We start from the raw sequence: 21,959 nt of genomic DNA, 5'->3' as shown, positions 1-21,959 counted from the left end.
CTCAGGGAGGTGAGGGTGATACTAGAGCCATCCTCAGTTGCCTTATGTTGAGGCTCCTCCTCTGCTGCCCTTTTCCCTTTTTAGCTACTCCTTAGCTCTGCATCCCTCTTATTAGGCTTTAAACCAATGTAGCACCTGGAAGTAGTAGGCTCCAAGAAAGGGTCAGTCTTATGTGCAGGCACATCCCTTCTAAGCAAATATCAGTGATCAAATACAGGAATACCATGAGAGTCTGGACATTAGAAATGCAGTGCATGATCTAGTCATAGGCTATGATGGAGATGTCAACTGGCTTTTTAGTCACGAGGAGGTATAGCAGGAGAGTGCCATCTTGGGAAATATTAGAAATGTGAGCTGCTAAATCCTATTATATGTTATGAAATTCAGCCATACTCTTGCCTTATCATTCATGTTCTTGTGCTCAAAATCATGCTTGCCATTATCCTTGATAGTCCAACTAGCTCCCTCAATTCCTATGGTCTGGAATGCCTCATCCCAAGGGATTAGGTCAAGTCTTGTCCTATAATACTGGAACTGATAGTTGGGGACATTCAACATCTTATAGAAGGAATGAATATTGATCTCATCAATGAAGAACTCCTTCCTCTTAAAGTTAATCCCCAGACTATCCTCCAAAACAGAAGTGGTGTAAAACTCCCTGACTAAAGTTATATTTACCTTGGCTCTTTTTTTCATCAACTCCTAATATCCTTGCTCAATGGCAATCTTGTAAGATTCTAGATTGTTGATTTAAGGGAAATGTCTCTCTTGCACCATACCCTGATTTGCAAACAAACTAAATGCCTCCACCCTTATGAGCTTAGACCGATCTCGAAAGTGAGCCTTTTTTAGAGTGTCTACAAGCTTGGTGCGAGGCATCTACGAAAAAGGAAAAACAAACACACAAATAAAAGAAACAATGAACATAACCAAAAACAAATCCTAAAACAAGAGAAAAAGATACCCAACACCTATCCTAGACAATCCTCACTCCCCAAAGACTCTTAATAAGTCAGTTAGCTCCCAGACTAACCTAGAAAAAACCTTTATGCTTCAAAATGAGAGAACTTTCATCTTAATAATAATTGGAATTCCTTTTCAAAACTCAAGTTCTCTAAATTTGCATTTGTTTAAAGTCAAGTCCTTTCAAAGTCATTTAAGGTTAAAGGTCAAATTTCCATCAAAAATTACAATAGGGAAACATATGAGTAGGTATAGCAGTTCAAAAACATCACTGTGCTCTTAGGTTGCGACCTGAAAGGTCTCCGTGTTGTAACATGGATGCCAGAATTTTGAAAAATCATAGGAGAGCTAGCTAGAGTCTAGTATTCACAATTCAGTCATTCCAAAATAGTTTTTTTCAGTGTCAATTGTTCCAAACCAGTTCCAAGGCCAGTAAATGAGCAACCCAAACAAAGATCCCATACTCCCACTAACTTAAAACCTAAATCTAACAAAAATCCTACCTAAAACTTACAATACTTAAAATCAAGAAATAAAGTCCACAAAAATCAAAGGGAAGGACCGAAAATACCTTGAAGAAGTGAGAATGGAGAGCAGGTACGCAAGATTTGTACATTTGGGCAGAACTAAGCTCCAGTTGCGACTTCGAGCTTGTGAAGGGAGAATGAGAGAGCTAGAATTGAAGTGGGACATTTAGAAGAAGTTTATGGACTAGATTTGAGGAAAGGCTTGGAGGATTTGGCTCAAAGGAAGGAGACTCAAAGCAAATCATACAGTGATAGCAGATAAGGGCGTGACTTTAGTAAGGAATTCGGCAGAATAAAGAGAATGGGAAGGAAGGAAGGGTTTTAGGGTCTAAAGGTGTGAAATTACCAGAGGGACATTAGGGTTTTAAGTCCTTAAATGTATCTAGACAAAGCCCAAGGCAGGTTCAAGGGGTACGATAGTAAATAGGGTTAAAACCTTAAGGACAGAGAGGTGATTTCGTAGCAGGATTTTTTTGATTTTGTCGTTAGGTCGTGACTTCAACACACAGTGGAGAATTATAGGGCTTCAGAGGGGCTCCAAGTCATAACCTGAAATATCAAGGTTACGAGTTCGCTTCATAGAGAGTTATCCCTTTGGCCCTTTTCTCATTGCGACTTAAAAAGGTGAGGTCGCGACTTGGCTTCACAGAATCTCTTTAACTCTCTAAATCCTGATCAACCTCAAAGCTAAGTTCCTATACCACCCTTACTCAAGTCATAACCTGAAACATCGAGGTTACGAGTTGGCTTCACAGAGAGCTATCCCATTGGCCCTTTTCTAATCGCGAACTAGAAATGTGAGGTCATGACTTAGCTTGATAGAACCTCTCTGACTCTCTAAATCCTGATCAACCTCAAATCTAAGTTCTGATACCACCCTTACTCATTGAAATATCTAACAAAAAAACCCAACTTAGCAATCCATCACTAGATTTTCAAAAATTCAATGCAAAACTCAAAAGCAAGTGATGGAAGATTGGGCTAACTTTCAAAATTTTGGCAAGTTCAGCCAAAAAAACCACCCAAAACAATGAATAACCCATCAATACAAATCACAATGCCCCATTTAAACTCAATTAGAAATCGTTCCTCCCCCATACAACTCAATGTAATGTCCTCATTGTAGCACACAGTCACATAGTAAAACACAAAGCTCAAAAAGAAAAAAAAATGAAGGTGGAAGTTGTGAAGTCCAATTCTAGATTGAAGCACAACACATCATTCTTCTAGAGAGAAGAAAAGAGCTAACATGTAAGGATGGGTAAACTAAAGAATACAATTGAGTATGTGTTAGTGATAGAAATAGAATTACAATCAGATCAAAACATAACAACGAGGGAAAATTACTCAAGAAAAAAAGAAACAATAGAAATTTAAATTGCTACTTTTACTGGGTACATCCCTTTTAGAACTAAAAAACAGTCACATGCAAGATAATATCATCAAAATTAAAGGGCATGTGAAAAGTAAAAGAGAATGGAAAGGGATGACTTGACCTCATAGAGGCTGTGTGGGCTCTTCATAGAACTTGAAAAAATGGCCATTACATTGGATCGTCTTGCCCGTGGCCTCCTCTTTTAGCTCCATCATCCTAAAATCATGTGCCTCTACCACAATATAAGGTCCATCCCAGCTTGTCTTGAATTTTTCCTTTTTGAACTTGAATCGAGCTTGGTACCTTAGCACTTTATCACCTTCGTTAAATTGCTTTCTCAAGATGTTGGCATCATGAATGAGCTTGGCTTTTTACTTGTAGATATCAAAAATATGTTAAGCATTTAACCTCATCTCTTTTAACTCTTGAATCTGAAGAAGTCTGTTCAGACCAGCTTCCTCAAAATCAGCATTACAGCTCTTAACTGCCCAATACATCCTATGCTCCAATTCCACTGGTATATGACGCGACTTCCTATGGATAATCCAATATGGAGACATCCCAATTGGCATTTTGTAGGCGGTGCGGTAGGCCCATAATGCATCATTCAACCTTAAACTCTAATCTTTGTTTGATGGCTTGATAATACACTCCAAAATGTGCTTGATCTCTCTATTTGACACCTTAGCTAGGCCAAAGCATATCAAATATCCAGAGCATTCATACCATGGTATCAATCAATCAATTCATAGAAAAATAAAGCAAGCAACATATACATATTAAGCAAGCAAGAAAAACAATCAAATTAGATTCAATGCTACCTTGTTCACTTAATATAATTCCACCTCTTCAAGGGATCAATGTCCTCCTTGATTCTTCTCCATAAAACCTATCAATTCATATATGAACATATTCCATTTATCAATAGTTCAAGCATAGACAGTAATGCTTGATATTAAGCTTAATTAAACCCATTTTTTCCTTGATTTTTGACATAATTACTCCCTCTTTGTTTCCATAAATCTCTTGGTCTATTCCTACACAATTTTTCATGTAGAATCCAAATATCAAATCAGATTTTACAAAATCACACTCCTTCCCTTTCATTTAAGCTTGGCCAAATAGGGGATATTATGTTCCAAAAATTTCTTTTTTAATTTCAATGATTTTAAACACTTTCCTTTGGTGTTTCCCTACAAAAAAACACCTTTTAAACTCATTGGAATCATCAAAACACATCAAAACAAACTTCTATCCCTAGAACAAGTCATGGCTGAATAGGGTGCTATACAACCTTAACTTTGATTTCTTCCAAAATTCAATCCAAACATCACTTAAACATGTAATTCCAAACTCATAATTAAGGTTCCTATCCTTCCCTAATTCATCTTTAAACTGACCAAAAATCATAGCATAGAACCTTAGGATTTTGTCATGAAATTTCAACCGAAACAAGCTTGAATCTTACCAGAACAAAGCTCAAACATACCTTACACTACTACAAAAAAGAGCTTTCATAATGCTAATTTACGATGGTTATTAGAAAAAACACTGTAAAAAAAATATCACGGTGGTATTTTTGTAATTATAGGCATACTTTTAAAGGCGGTTATTTAAATAACCGCCGTAAAAAGTCTATCACAATTTTAAAATCCATTGCGCAATAGTTTTCACTTTTCAAAGTCAGAGCTTATAGCCCTATTACCGTCCTCACTTGATTTTCTCCCTCCTTCTATCTTTGTCAGTATTTATCCTTTGCTTCTATCATCTCTGCTATGTTCTTCTATCATTGTCGCTGTTGCTGTTGCTGTCACCATCGCCTCATCCTCTTCACTCATATTTGTGAGTTTTTCACCTCTATTTTTTTGTGGATTTCATAGTTTTTGTGGTTTGATATGATTATTTTCTTTGGTTAAAATATGATGTTTAATCTGAGTTTAAAGAGATCTGATTTTTATCAGATCTGAGTCTTTAATTTTATCATATCTGAGTCTTTGGTTTTATCTTTATTAAATCTTAGTGGCTTCGATTTGTTGGTTGAAGGTGAAGCTAAGTGGCACTATTATGGCAGGAAAGAATCTACGTTTCCTCCATTAGAATGTTTTTAACTGGTGAGAGATTATTGGCTAATTGATTTTCAGACCCTTTCCTTTGAGGCTTTGTTCTCTTGTTCTATCCTGATCAATAGGGTGAAACATAGACTAAAAAAAAAAAAAAAATTTTTACGGTGGTTATTTATATAACCACTGTGAAAAGTCACATACCACGGCGATTCTTAAACTGTCACAAAATCCTGTACATTTTATGTCGATGGCATAGACGTTGCTCTCAAAACCGCGGTAAAAAGCTCATTTAAACCGTTGTTAAATGTTTTTTTTTGTAGTATTGTTAATGGATCCTTGACCAAAGCTTGATGTTTTCTCCTTCAATTGCACGGTTGAACACTCTTCTCCCAAGCCAAGAATTCAATTTGGTAGCGCCTCCCCTTAACTTCTTTATTTTTGGCTATTTTAGTGTAATTAGGGGATATTTATACAGTAAAAATTATGACCTCAAACCCTCTATTTAGGTGTGATTTTCTGCCACTTAGGAGGCCACTTGGTTGCCATCAAATACTACATAATCCCAGATCATGCCATGTGTCCTTATTCTAGAATATTCCATTGATATTTTGACTGAAATTAGGCTTAAATCCATTTTAATTATTGGGCCAGGTTTGCACAATTTTTGGGCCTTTCTTGGGTCACTGTGGGGCCACTTTTGATTTGAAAAGTCTCAAGAATTTAGTCCAATAATAAAATATTAATTCCAAACAATATTAAAGCTTACTAGTTACTATTCACTAGTAACTTTTCATAATTATTCTAGACCTCCAAAATAACATTTTTCTCTATGAAAAATCACATTTTAATAAAAAAATAATGATCTAGAGATTTTTAGGACTTCTTCTCTGCCTCTAACTATTTATTTTGAATTTTCCTGAAATAGGCCATTATCGGTAAAATTGTGGGAAAATAAATTCTCAAAAATAAATTCTGGTACCTCCAAGGTCTAAAATCAATTTTATACATTCAATAAAGTATTTAGATAATTATTTCATATTTTTTCTAGAATTATTGAGACCTTTAACTATTTAAAATAATTATTTTCTTCCTATTTTTTTACTGTTTTTCCCGAAAACCCTATGTTTTTAGGAAATTCTGAAATAATCTATTTTCATACCATTTTTACCTTTAGAGCATCAACTGAGGTTTCAAAACCTCTAATTTACCTTTTACCATTTTTTGAGAATTTTTGAAATTTTTCTCAAATTTTTTTTTTTGCCCTTTTTAAACCGATAATTTCAAAAAAGCTGATTCGGACCCTATCCAAGTTTTATGTCATGTCTGGTTTCGTTAGCCAATCTACCTTTCATATTGTCTCTTGACTTAACTTTTTATCTCCATTACTCGGGTCAATTTTTGCAAGATGTGACACCCTACCCCTTTAATTAAGTTTCACGAAAAATAGTAGAAATTGAGCAGAACAAATTATTTTAAATATATAGAGGACTCAATAACTCTAGAAAAAATATGAAAAATTAATTAAGGATTTATTTGAGTTTATGAAATTATTTCAAGCCTTGAAAGTGTAGGAATTAATTTTAGAATATTTATTATCAAAATCTTATTTGTAAAGCCTGATTTCAGAGAAAATTCAAAATAAATAGTTAGAGGATAAGATAAATTCCAAAATCTTTCAGTGGGCTTTCTTATATTAAAATACATTTTTTTAAGTAGATAAATGAATTTTTAGAGGCCCAGAACTATTTTTGAAAATAGTAACCAAAATAGTGAGTTTTAGTTCGAAATTGATAATTGTAATTGAGCCACACTTATTCTTTTCTAATCAATTTTAGGCTAAGAAAGCTCAGAAATTTCATGCAGCCATGGTTCATTTTGTAAAGAGAGATTAAGCCCAATTTAAACCCAAAATCCAAAAAAAAAAAATCAAGAAAAAGGGACACTTGGCATGAGCTGAAATTTGAGGCATATGAAGAGAAACGTATAGCCCCTTATATGGTAGAAAATGCTGCTATTTTAGAGGGCTTATGGTCAAATCTTGAGCTCCTTAGATACTCCCTTAAATACATGAAATTTTACCAAAATTAGACAAAAGAGGAAAAATTCTATCCAACCAAAATCTCACCTTTAAACAGTACCTAAAACCTTCCAAATTAAGGAAAAATAATCAAGTTTTAAGCAAGGATCCATTAAGATATGTCTAAGATTGATTTTGGGTAGATTTAAGGGTTGTTTTGGTTGAAATTTCATGACAAATCCCAAGCTTATATGCTGCCCATTTTCAGTCACATTCAAAAAGCATTAGGGAAGGATAAAAACCATGAATATGAGCTTGAAATAGCATGTTTAATTGATGCTTGGGTTGAATTTTAGAAGAAAACTAAAGTTAGGGTTTAAGGGAGAATTTTCGGTCATGATGGGTTAGTGAAGTTAGAAGTTGTTGCAATGTAATTTGATGATTTAAATGAGTTTAAAAGGTGTTTATGTGTAGGAAACACCAAGAAAAAGTGTTTGAAATCATTGGAATAAAAAATAGAAATTTTGGAACCTTAACCTACCTATTCGGCCAAATTAGTTTAAAGAGGAAAGAGTGTGATTTTGTTAAACATGATTTGATATTAGATCCTACATCAAAAATTATGTAGGAATGGCCTAAGAGATTGATTGAAACAAAGAGGAAATAATTATGTCAAAAATAAAGAAAAAAGGGGTTTAATTGAGTTTAATGTTGAACATTAGTGTTTATGCTTGGATTGTTAGTAATTTAAAATGTGTTTATAACTGGATTGATAGGCATTGTATAAGAAAACAAAGAGGAGAACAAAATCCTTAAAGAGACCGAATTGAATACTTGAGTAAGGTAGCATTGAACTCATAATTTGAATGCTTTCTTGCTTGTTTAAATGTGTCTGTGTCATTTGATTTATGTTGACATGATGTGATTAGGCAAATTATGTGATTATGTATGAGGTTCTATGTTAAATATGCCTTGCCAATATGTTATGAGGAATGGTATAATGGCTTGATTGATTGCTCTCTTCCCATGACAAATGATATGCACATGAAATGTTGCATGATAACGTTCTTTTCATGATAACATAGCACATTTTTACATAGCATGATTGACATGATAATTATGACTCATTGCAACTGAGATTTCTATGAAATCTCATTCTTTTATGTTTAAATATTCACCAACTAGGGTTGGACCAAGCAAAGACAAAGGAAAGGAGATTATTTTGGGAGATAATTGATTGTTATGTCTCTTAGAACAATGTTTGTAATTGTTATGAATTATTATGAGTTGCGTGGGACTATTGTATTAAAGACCAAAGTTGATATGCATGTGATTATATCATCAAGAAATCATGTGTTGGCATGGGTTATGTGATTAGAATGGTTATATGGAATGAAAAGAGAAGAATAACCAAGAATTGCATAAAAATGGGATAAAAGTTAACTTTTTAAAGGAAAGTTTGACCACACAAAATTCTATGTAGATGGATGAGAATTTGGCTAAAACTTGGTAGCTTATAGATCATATTTTTAACTTTAAAAGAAGTGGTATTTCATTAAATTTGGAGTTTTGTACAAAAAGTTATGCCTATCCAAAGTTAGACATAAATTTTGAAAAATCAAAAAATGACCTTATAAACAGTATCACTTTGCGTGAAATTTGGTATTTGAGTGCTACGGTTGCACTTCTCAAAGATGCCTTAAGGACATAAAAGAATACTATTTAGTCCCTAACATTATTAAGTATCTGATCATAATCGGGCTCTAGGCATCATAGGAAACTTACTTATCTGTCTTTATAGATCAGTTCCCAGTGTAACCATCAACTTTCACATTCTCATATATTTCCATTTAACTCTATTTTCAAGAGGGATCTTTCCTGAATTTACTCTTTCTAACTTCTTTTACCTTCTGACTAATCATTCCTATGGTTAGGTATTGATCATCATACATTGATCACATTACATAGTGAAAATTTAATCACCTTACTGTGTTGTGTCTAGGCCAGGCACTTAACTTATCATCAATTCTTTATTCAATATCATCTAATCCCTATCCCTCTTAGTTTTCTATCCCTTAGGGACTTCTATCTTTATTTAGGAATTTGAACAAACCTCAAGCATCTTGTCCTGTTACCTTGCCTTTATCGAGGTCACATCGATTACTTAAGGTTTAGGTTGCCACTCAGTTTCCTTCTAGAGCAGTAACTCATACCCCTAACTAGCTCACTGTACTCTTAGCCATTACCCTCTGGGGGAGTTCTTTGACTTTGACTCATACCCTGGTCAAGCTCTCTCAGCTCAACCATTCTTCTCCTAAAAGGGAGTCTCTTAACAATGGCTACCTATCTCTTCAGTTATTTTTTTTGTTATTCCTTACATCTCCTCTACATCCATTTCCCCTAGAGAATCACCTCAATTACTTAACCTTAGTTGGACCAATCCTAGTAACCCATTACTTCTTTGGCAAGGTCTTCCCTCATACTGGGCTTCGCTTGAACCAATGCTCTATTAAACCTTTACTCAAACCTTTGTTCTATTTAAACATTTGCTAGAACCTTTGTTCTGATGCCAAAATAAAATATCCTTCCTTAACCCCTTAGAGTACATGTTTGGGAGCGTTACCGTTCAAGCAATCCACAAACCAAGCCCGTAGATTGAAAATTTGCAATTGGTTCTCGGGTTACTGTTTACTACTTAAAGTTTAGATTTTTGGTTTAACTTTGAAAAATCATAACTAACTCTATAAATATTGTATTGTGGTGATCCAAAATTCTACTTGAATTGCTTTCAATTCTCTACAGGAGAAAAATATCAAACTAGACTTATCTCAAACCAATTCGTACAGTTTAATCCATGAAGATCACTATTCATTTGGTAAATTCTAGAATTTCCAGTTTTCTTGGCTCAAATTTGGAAATTGGTATCTCTTAGTGTACATATCCAAGTGAGGTAATCTACCTATTATTTTAAAGCTTGGGATATATATAATAGGTCTACCAAGTTTCATAGCTTGACTCATACATTTGATAGGTCAAACTGGAGCTAGAAGCTAACTGTTCTAGGACCTACGTTTTATCCATTAGACAATTCTTGCTTTAATTTTTTTATTGTTTTGGCATGCATAGCTTGGCCCTATCCTTTCCCATTCATTCATATACATTTTCATTCATGCCATTAACATTCTAACCAATACATTGCATCATTGGCATTCATATACATAATTTACACAATAGAAGAATTATATATTAACCAATAGCTTTGTTCATTAATATGAATAATTCTCTACTTTCTTCGCCCTCCTTCTCACACTCTCCTTCATGCAATCATTGTCCATCATACTTGACCTAAATGGTTGGTTTGGGAGGGGTGAGATTCGGTAAAGTAGCAAACAATAACCACCCAAACATACATGACAAGCTTGACATTCATAATATGCTTGCAATTTAACATCTTTATAATATAATGACATCTTTGGAAATCATCATGTATTTATCATAAAACACATATGCCTATGGCATATTTCAAACATATTCACAATCACAATGCATGAGTTCATAGAATCATATAAATATAGAAGCATGTCATACATGCAAGCAAATACCAAGCACATAAGAGTAGGGTAAAGTCTATTACCTTGCACCATAATTTTTCTCTTATTCTTCAACTTGCTCCTTAAGCTTTCCAATCATCTACCTTTTGATCAACCACATCCAAACCTTCTCTTGGATGTCTCAAGGTCCTAATCATAGCCACAAGGGTTACATTACTCACTAGGACTAAGAACTACACAATGTGGAAGACTTATGTTCTTAAACTTAATCTCTTTTCCTTAATTTATAATATAGTGTTCTAGCTTTGTAAAAATTGTTCCCTTAGGCCACACAATTTTACCCAATAAATCCAAATGTGAGCTTATATTCATGAAAATCTAACTCCTTCCCCTGGTTTTAGGCCAAAATTGAAATCTGCCACTTAAATTTCAATTTTGATTCCAATGCTTTCAACTTTATTCTTTCATCTTATCCCTACACAATTTTTCATTTTAAACACATTAGAAGCATCAAAATCACATTCGGTGCACAAGAACCAGTTAGACCATGGCATCCTCTTTGGTTCCAAAGTCATGAAATTCAATTAATACAAAGCTAGAATCACTTGATTCTTGCTCCTTTCAAGCCTTTAAACATTATTCTAACATCAAATTCATTTTGCCCTTAACTTAGAAATTTTGTGCAGCATACCCCCTAGGGTTTCAAGCTTCCAAAAACCATTAAAATCCATAACCAAGCTTAACAATAACAAGGATAGTAAAAACTACATCAAAACCCATGAACATACCTTGTTTTAGAGCTTAATCTTGCATAGGATCACTTGAACTTTCTCTCCCCTTCTTCTTTCTCTCTCCAAAATTCATTTTGCAAGAGTTTTCCCAAGGTTTCAAGAGCCTTGGACAAAATAAGGGGAGGGAAGGGGGTATTTATAGAAAACAAGATTGAATCTTGGCCTTTGATCTTAAAAATATGTTGCTTGATCTGGACCATTCATTTTCTCTTTTTATCTTGTGATGACATGTGTTCTATGACATCATGCTTATATCATCAAGCCATATGTCTTGCATCCGACAGCACACGTGTCTTGCATCCGACCGTACATGTGTCTTGCATCCAACCGTACACGTGTCATTCATCTAATCGTACACTTGTCTCTTCCATGTCCCTTCATCATTATGGCAGTAAAATAGAGAGAAATTAGTATAAAATTCATGCAAAATATAGCTCTTAGGCATTTATCCACCTACCTTGTCATTCTGCACCTTATCAAGTACTTTTTGGGGTCCTGACTTATCTTGTATTACTAAGACATGTTTTGGCTCCATTTTCTCATCTTAATTAAGTATATACATGGTGCCATCTTAGAGGAACATATAAGGAAATAATTAGCTCTACTGATAGGCTACTTAGACTTACTGAGTCACACAGTAAAGATTTCACTATAACGGATAGACAAAAGACTGTCTAAAAGTACTGCATTCTGATTTTTATATTATCCATAAATATCTCTTGCTGACTCAGCATGATAACTCAAAGGTGTCAAAATTGCACTCGACGACTCAGTATGTTGACTCAGTGCCGTCATGATGGTCTTTAGATATTTTCTTTGATTTTGTCTCCTATTTAAGGGACAAAAATTATTTAATATTTGACTGGAGCATTTTATTCAATTCAAAGCATCAAAAATTCATCCAAAGATATCATAAAATTCCTTAAATTCTAGAGAAAATCTTGAATTTTCTTGGGCCATAACTCAACCTGTAGCCCCACTTAAAAATCATTCTTTAAATGCCCTTTTTTAGCATAACTGGTTTTTAAATATTTTTAAAGCCATTTTACTGGCCTTTTAGGATGAGACTAATTTTATAATTTTTTATAGTCTCTTAACTCATAAATCCCAATTTCAACTTACATTTCTGAGGCCTCTTTATGGCTCAAATAATTAAATCTAGCTTTATACCTCAAAACAAGCCATAATCTTTAAAATTTATTTAAAGTCAATCCATGGACATTTTTGTCATTTTTCTTTATATACATGCCTTAACATGCCATTTCCTATTTTCTGAGATTTTTTTGGAATTTTTGGGCATAATTTCCATGTTTACCTTATCGGCTCGAAACTTTGCAAAATTATGATTTTACCCCTCGTTCGGCTTAACCCCATAATTCACCTCATTGAGACTCTAACATCATATTTGGCCTACATTCATCTCTATTTCTCTTTCCTAGGCCTCAAGACATTACTAGAGTCTTTATCTTCCTTTTTTTCAGTCCCAGAAAACTTTCCTTTTGTGATTAAGTCCTTGGAATCCCTCTGTTCTTCCATAAAACCTCTGGGACTCCTACCATAAAGGGTCTTATAACTTGCCTATTTTAGGCTAATTCTGGTACTTCTAGGCCCAAAATTGGGGATGTGACAGAGAGAAAAGGCAAACTCTAGTAGGAGAAAGTACAGACAAGCTTAAGGAATTATCAAGGTATGCTTCTATCTCTCTTGTGCTTCGATATGGGGACATTTTTACCGTATTTCTATGTGGTTTGAATGGCCATTTTCTTATGGAAAAATGCTGCCAAAATTTTCAAAAGTTTGGAAGAAAATAGCCAAGGGATTGAAACATAGTTTAGACACTTGAAAAGTATAGGAATTGATTAGTTATACTTGAGTTTTGGAAAGAAAATCTAACCTCTTGAACTTAAGCATCATTCATCTAAGATGAGTAATTAGGGTTAGAGTTAGATTCAATTCAATTTGATACTTTCAATTTGTTTAAATGATGAAATGGTATAGGGAAACACCAAAAAAGGAAGCTTCGAAGCATTAAAATTGAAAATAGAAATTTTAAAAATTAATCCCTATAATTCGGCCAAGCTTGTTTCATTAGGAAAGAATTGGATTTTCATAAATCTAAGTTGATAATTGGATTGTACATGAAAAATTATATAGGAATGGCCCAAGGTAATTAAGGAATCAAAGCTAGAAATAATAACTTAGAAATCAAGTAAAAAGGGATTAAGGGTTATTATGATTAATGAAATAATAATGTGTGATGTCCTATTGTGTTATCAATAGTTTTTGCATCTAAAGAGGAGGAGTTTCACTAAGGGGAGGAATTCGAAAGCAAAAGATAAGCTTGAAAAAGGTAACTAGCATTTACTATTTAAATGTTACCTCACTTTGTATTTATTGCTATATGTTGTACTATGTTGCTATGCCATAATGTGGATGAGATTATGATGTTATGTGATGTTTAACTTCATGCATACAATGTCTTGGCTTATGCAATGTTGAGGGCTATGAATGAGAAGCATGTTATTTCCTTTCTATGGCATGTGAATGAGTTAAAGGCATGTGATATTTAGTTTATGTAGCATGTAATACTTTGTTTGAGTGTGACATTGTAAATGTGATGCTATGCTACTAAGATTCCTATGAATCTTACCCCTCCCATGTTCAACAATCTTAGGGCCTACAACATCCAAAGCAAAAGGCAAGGAGGTGATCAGTTCTTGAAGAAATAATTGATGTTATGAAATATTATATGATTTTGATCCTTTCTTGAAATATGTGGATATTTGTAACTATTCTTTTTGAATGATATTATGCATATGTATAATGTGAATATGTGACAAAGTATGTTATGTTATCCAATTGTGTGGTTGAATGGTTGGTATGTTAAGTTAGAGCTAGAGTTTGAGGAGGTAAGGCATTTAGGGGGTAAAAGTCAACATGTTGAGGTTAAACTTTAGCTAACATGATTCTAACCATTTGAGTGATTTAGATCATGAAATTTTACAAGTAAAGAGATCTTATTTTTCTCTTTAAAATGAGTGGTAACACTGAATTAGATATTTGTACAAGAAATTATGCATATCCAAAGTTAGGTAAAAATATTGGAACATTAAAAAATGACCAAATGAACAATACTTTTTAAAAATAAAACTAGGTTCGAATTTGAAGATAATTTGTCTGGAAATTATTTTGCCTCAAAAGATAAACTATAGAGCTTCCAATAGAACTTGGAATTACTCAATTTTTATTTTTTAGAATTAATTATGATTTTTCAAACTTTGGTCAAAATATGGGTTGCTATGAATAGGAACCCAAGATCAAAACTTCAAAGTTAAAATTTTCACACTTTTAGCCATCAAATGTGATTTGTCACATCCCGCCGAATTTAGCATTGATAGAAGGGATAAAAATTTAGTTAAGGGCCAATAGCAAAAGAAGATTAGCTAAGAAAACGAGGCATGGTATGAGACCCAAAAAAGGTCAGGATCGATATTTTCAATTTATTAGTCTAGGAAGGGCAAAATAGAAAAATTTAAGAAAAATTCTAGAAAATTTTCTAAAAATAAGAAATTGGTGAATTAGAGATTTTAGAACCTCAATGGAGGCCCTAAAGGTGAAAATGGTGTGAAAATGAACTATTATGGAATTTCCTAAACACGAAGGTTTTTGGAAAAACATTAAAAAAATTGAAGGAAAATAATTATTTTAAATAGCTGGAGACCTCAATAATTCTGAAAGAAATATGTATTAATTATTTAAATATTTATGGGAATTTATAGAATTTATTTTAGGCCTTTGAAGCACAGGAATTAATTTTAGAAAATTTATTTTCTCGCAGTTTTACCAATAAAGGCCTAATCGGGAAAATTCAAAATAAATAGTTAGAGATGGAGAAAAATCCTAAAAATTTTTAGATCATATCCTTATATTAAAATAGAATTTTTCATAGAGAGAAAAGTATTTTTGGAAGCCTTTTGGAAGCCTAGAAAAATTATGAAATGTTACAAGTGAATAGCAACCAATAAAGTTTCAAAATAGTTTAAGATTGTGATTTGATTTGTAGGCCATCCTTTTGGACCATCCTAGACCATGTGTAGGACCCACATTGGGCCAGAAGAAGGCCCAAAATTCGGGCAAAATACAGGGCCCAATATTAAAGGCCAATTAAACATAAATATCTTGTATTATTCTAGGCAAAAGACACTTGGCATGATCTGGACATTCAAGCACTTGATGACACCCATGTGCCCCTCTTATGTGGCACTCCAACATGCCAATTGAAGGGGGAGAAGGAGCAGAAATGTTGCCTATAAATACCCCCTAAATAAATGAAAATAGGTAGAAAATTGACAAAAGAGGGGAGGTTCTATCAAGTTGTTTTCTTGAGCTTGGAATATGAAATTAAAGAGTGCAATTGAAGGAGGAATAATCAATTTTTAATCAAGGATTTACCAAGGTATGTCTAAGCTCTATTATGGTTAAGATTAAAGCTTGTTTTGGTTAGGCTTTTGAATTAAAATTCAAGGGGGAATTGCTATTTAAATTCGGCCAGCATGCTTGGACTTTAGAAAAGGATAAAAACCTTAAATATGAAGTGAAATAAGCATGTTTAAGTGGTGTTTGGATTGATTTTTGGAAGAAAACCAACTTAGGTTTTCTTATGCACCAATTTGGTGAGGAAGAAATTTGGGACAGGAGTTTGTTTTGCTATGATTTGATAATTCCAATGAGTTTAAAATGTTCTTTTGTGTAGGGAAACACTAAAGGGAAGTGTTTAAACTTATTGGAATAAAAAATGAAATTTTTGGAACATATATGCCCCCATATTTGGTCAAGACAGCTTGAAAGAGAAAGAGTTTGACTTTCATAAATCCAATTATGCTTGGATTCTACATGAAAAATTATATAGGAATGAGCTAAGAGATGGTTGTAATCCAAGGAGAAATAATCATTTTAAAAATCAAAGAAAAAGGGAAATTAAGAAAGTTTAAGGTTTAGTGTTGGTGTTTAAATTGAATGATTGTTAATATAGCTTCTAATTATGCTTGGATTGATAAGTGTTGTGGAGGAGAAGCAAGGAGGGCATAATTCCCTTGAGGAGACCGAATTACATTAAGTTTAAAAGGTAGCATTGAATTATAATTTGATTATTTATCTTGCTTGTATAATGTGCTTATGTTGATTGCCTAAATTGAGGAATTTATATTGTGAAAAATGTTGATTTTATGACAATTGATATGCTTTAGCCAAATGCATTGTAATATGTCAATGTGAAAGTGTGGATGTTTCCTCTTTTGACCTAATGCATAGTATGATTTTTATGTGACTTGAGGATGTCTTGAAGTTCTATAAAATATCACATTATGCATTACTTGATTTACATGACGATTGTAGTTCATTGCTACTAAGATTTGTATAAAATCTCACTCCCTTCAATGTATGAATAGTAATAGGAATCCCAGGTGGTGTTAACAAGGGCAAGGAGAAAGGAAAGGAAGTTACTTGAAAGAAGAGGAAGTTTACTATTATTGAAATGATGTTTTGTAATTATATACATTGTTATATATTGTTGTAAACTATGTTGGAATATGATATCATTGATCAAGGATTTATGTATGAGCATATGTTATATGATTGGAAAGGTTATGTGAAAAAAAAAAAGAAAGAGAAAAGAAAAGAGCAAGAATTGCAAATAAGGGGATAAAGGTTGACTTTTTGGGAGCAAAGTTTGACTTATGTGATTTTAAGCAATTGCATGAACTTGGATCTGAAATTTGACATGCTTACAGATCTTATTCTTAGCTTTAAAACAAGTAGTAATTCATTAAATTTGGAGTTTTGTATAGAAAGATATGCCCTTCCAAAGTTAGACATAAATTCTAAAAAATTAAAAAATGACCAAATGAATAGTACTATTTTGAACAAAATCCGGGATTGATGCATGGGATCTAGATACCAATGATATTTCTCCTTTAAAGAGCATGTCAATACTTTCTATAGAACTTAGAACCAATTCATTTTGATTTTTCTACATTTACTTATGAATTTTCAAAGTTGGCAAAAAATTTTGTGAACAATGAATAGTGCTTGGAGGCTCTCTGTGACCCTAGTCGCGACTTGGCAGTAAAGGTTGCCTCTGTGACCTCAAGTCAAGATTTGGAGGTACCAAGTCATGACCTGGATTGAAATTTGGAAAAGTTTCAAATTTTTGAGAATTTTCTCGTACCTAAGGCATATATAACAATCCTAAAAGGTTTCAATTATCATATAATGACGTATTAAAGGAGGTGTAACATAAGTCATGACCTGGAGGTACCAGGTCATGAACTGGACTAAAATTTGGAAAAGTTTCAAAATTTTGAGAATTTTATCATACCTAAGGCATATATAACAATCCTAAAGGGTTTCAATTATCATACAATGGGGTATTAAAGGAGGTGTGACATGACTCCATTTGCTTCTAATTGGTTAGTTATTTGGTAAAAAGTGAAGGTGTTATGCAAGGATTCCTAGGAGTTGTGATGGAGCCTGAGCCATGGTTTTAATAGGGAGATTTAACAGTTTTATTAGGTGTTTTAATTCAGTGACACTGTGATTGTGTTGTCAATTTCTATGGCTGAATTCAAACTCCTATCCTTCTTATTTTTGTTAGATTTGTGATTTGGTTAATTAAATTTAGAGGTTATCTTATTAATTCAGATTAATGACGTGTGATTCTTGAGCTAGGTTTAGTTTTAGATTGATACATTGTGACTGATTTCTTGAGAAATATTGGTTAATGTTTCTTTCAGAAGAAGACAAATTTCGATTTAATCAATCTCATCTTTTGTAGAAATAAATCCAAATGAAGCTATTTAAATATGATTATTTCAAGAAATGCAGTGAAGGCAAAGTCATACTTCATAGGAATCATTTATCTCATTGATTTCAGATCTTAATCATCATCTGTTCTAATTCTCCTGACTCTCTATTTTGATAAATCTTCTTTTAAACATCAGCATATTTCATAGAAAATGATTTTCATCTCACATCTCTTCATCAACCTAATTCCTACCTTAATTTATGACTCGATCACTTAATTAATTACACTAATAGACACTTAAGCTCCTTGAGATCGACCTTTGATTAGTACTTCTCCTTTGAACTAATTAGAGCATATAAATTTAGTTTAAAGCGACATTAGATCAGCAAAGTTTCCCATTCAATATAAGAAATCCCTAAATTTCAAGACAATCATTATACAATCAATAGTAGCAAGCAACAAATCAATTTCAACATTTTAAAGCTAAACACATATTGATCATACAAAAATCCAAACCAACGAACCCTATTCCCTAAAAATTACAAAGATCACTTTTACAGTAAAAGTTAAGTTCAAAACGAAAACTCAAATAAAGTTGGCTAGCTATGAAACTTGACGTGCAAGTTTCTTTTGAACCAAAGTTTGTAACTTAATTCAGAAATTTCATAAATAATTTTCATATTGTCCAAAACAAAAATTGCCAAAAATTGGAAATATATATCTTAAAAAAACCAACATAGCATGAAAAATAATTACATATAAAGACTCCAACAACTATTTCAATCATCCTCATAACAAATAAAAAGGTTATTCATGCAAATAAACGACAAGACATTCTAATCCCAAAGCCATTATGCTCAAAATTGGCACACAAAAGAAATACATAAATATTGTAACTCAACAAAACTATCCAATAAAATGTCAAATTCATGTTTCTAACTCAACAAAATATTATTCACATAAACAATTATAGTTTCAAACAACCAAACATGCTAAAAATATGAAACCCAAAATACCACAGAAAGACTAAAGGAGAAAGCATTAAAAACTCACAAATGATGATGAAGAACATGATGCGATGGCAGCAACAATGGAGGAGCACAATAGAAATGATGGAAACTTAGTGGAAACATCAGCAAAGAGGGAGAAGGGAAAATATCATGTGGGGCAGAGAGAGGGGACGATGAATAGAGGACTATGAAAACTGAAAGGTTTGAGCCATTATGCTCAAAATTGGCACATCTAATCCCAAAGCCATTATGCTCAAAATTGGCACAAAAGGTTTGAGCCCTTTCACAGTGGTTTGTTATAAAAATGCTACTAGCTTTTTTTACGGCATTTTACTTGTTAACCACCATAAATTAGTGACATTAAAGCCTTTTTTTTAGTAGTGAAGTAGAGCTTGTGGAGTAGTAGAAGAGATAGGGATATGATAAAGCTATTTTGTCTATATATTTAGGATTATGTAAAATAATTATGTTATAAGGGTTGTAATTAACCTCTCAGCGAGTGTCATGCTAAGTTCATGGCAAAGCATCATGTTAGTATTAGATAATTAACGTATACATGCTTGCTAGAGTAACGGTCTTGTGACCACTTATAGACAAGGTAAGTGACTAAGTTAGGTTATGAAATTTGCTATGGAAATAATGCACATCTTGAACTATCAAATGAGTCTTATATCATGATTTTTGGATATATAGCTTAAAAAAAATATGATTTTTCAAAGTTGGGATAGAAAACTGAAATTTTGATGAAAATATCTTGCACAATTATGTTAGATAGGTGATTCTACACCAAATGGTTCATTAGAATTAAATTTGAGTCTTATTTTTATTGTCAAGATATTTTCAAGATACCATTATTTCACTAAAAAAAATTTTTTGTTGATGACTTTCAACAGCAACAAAAAAAGTTGCTGCTAAAAGTTGACTTTTAGTAGCAACACTAGAAAGTCAACTTTCAGTATGACTTTTAGCGGCAACATTTTTATCATCGCTGAAAGTTGGCTTTCAGTGACAACTTATTTTGTTGTTACTAAAAGTCATCACTAAAAGTGTCTTTTAGTGTCGACACAAAAAGTTGCCATTAAATGTGAGACCTTGAGCAGTGATATATTTAGTGGCAACATCCTAGATTGGCTGCTGAAGGACTCATTGACATTGCCGTGAAAAAGCATACTTTTAGCAACAACTTTCTAGGGTCACCCCTAAAAGCTGACTTTCAGTGGTAACTATTAATGTTGCCACTAAAAGTCTTTGTGGTCTTCATTCAGGCTCAGACTTTAAGTGATGATTTTAGAAAAATCATGGCTGAATGTAAGACTTTGAGAGGTGACTTTCTAACATCATTTATAGAAGTATAATATGATAATATATTTTTTATTTTACAATAATAATTAGCAGATTCAATCTAGCTCAATGGTAAGAAAATTGGACATGAAAGGAGGTGGCCATGAGTTTGAACCTTGAAGAAGACACATTTAAGTTGAGAATATTTGGACAGTGACAGGGCAGTGAGGTGATGATGTGGCGGTCAGTGGCAATGATGTGGCATTAGTGAAGCCATTTTTCTCTGTCATCACTTTCAGCGGTGACAAAAAAAATTATTGCTGAAAGTCACTTTAGGCAGCAAAAGTTTGCTGCCGCTAAAAGTACTTTTGACGATGACATTTTTGTTGTCACCAAAAGTGCCTTTTGGGGGCGACAAAAATCATTGTTGAAACTTATAAATATTGCCACAAAAAGTGTCTTTTAGCGGTGAATTTTTTTGTTACCACAAAAACTTTTCAACCACAGTCGCGGCAACAACTTCTATACTTTTGTCACCACTAAAAACTTTTAGTGGCAACTTTTATACTTTTAATGGTGACTCTTTTGTTGCCGTTAAAAGTCAAATTTTTTGTAGCATTTGAAGCTGTATTGAATTAGTTGTGAATTTTTCTAAAAAAATTCATTATTTCGACAATAGGTTTTAGAAACCGAGATTTTCGAGAGAAATTTTTAATTGTTGGTTTTTTGGAAATTTTAATGGGTCACAAGTGATTCTTAAATAGTTAAATATCTCTATTAAGTGACCTAGTGTAAGGGATAACAAAGCCTGAATGCTAACGCCTCAAGTGATTATATTTCCCTTATAAATAGTTTTTTTCCCTTAAAACTTTTTTTTTACATATTCTCTTCAAATAATTTATTTTATCTCCTTTTCTTAAACTATTATTAAAATAATCCAGAACACTCTCATATTTTCTCTTCAACGATCTCATACACTTACATGAGTGATCAATTATGCTAACTGAAATAGGAAAATGTGTTATTGAAAAAGAAATTAAGTTATTCTAAAAACCAAACTTCTTCTCCGTGTTCTTATTGTGAAAAACTAATTTCAGAAAAATAAATTTTTGAGATGAGCTTGTAAAATTCGGTAAAGGAAGAAAATTGAAAATAAGTTGACATCAATAAAGAAGTGTGTTTTTTTTTTTTTTGACAAAGTTAGTCTTGTCTACGTTACGTTATCAAATTTGGTATGGAAATAGTGCACATCGTGAACAAGAAAATGAGTCCTATGTCGTGATTTTTGGGTTTGTACTTTAAAAATATGATTTTTTAAATGTTGGGATAGAAAACTGAAATTTCAATGAAAATATCCGGAACAGGATTTTTTTTTTTTTTTAGTGAAAGATATCCTGTACAGTTTTGTTACATAGGTGATTCTGCACCAAATGGTTCACAAATAAACTTGAATCTTAATTTTGTAGCAAAGATATTTTCAAGAGCTAAACTTAGAGCTTTGAATCACCATTTTTGAAGCTGTATTGAAATAGTCATGAATTTTCCAACAAAAAAAAATTTAGTTAATTTCATTCCAACA

The sequence above is a fragment of the Neltuma alba genome, unplaced genomic scaffold, assembly GCF_004799145.2.
Source record: "Neltuma alba isolate B1F8T4 unplaced genomic scaffold, ASM479914v2 tig00010912_pilon, whole genome shotgun sequence".
Taxonomy (NCBI): Eukaryota; Viridiplantae; Streptophyta; class Magnoliopsida; order Fabales; family Fabaceae; genus Neltuma; species Neltuma alba.
Note: the sequence above shows the minus strand (reverse complement) of the source record.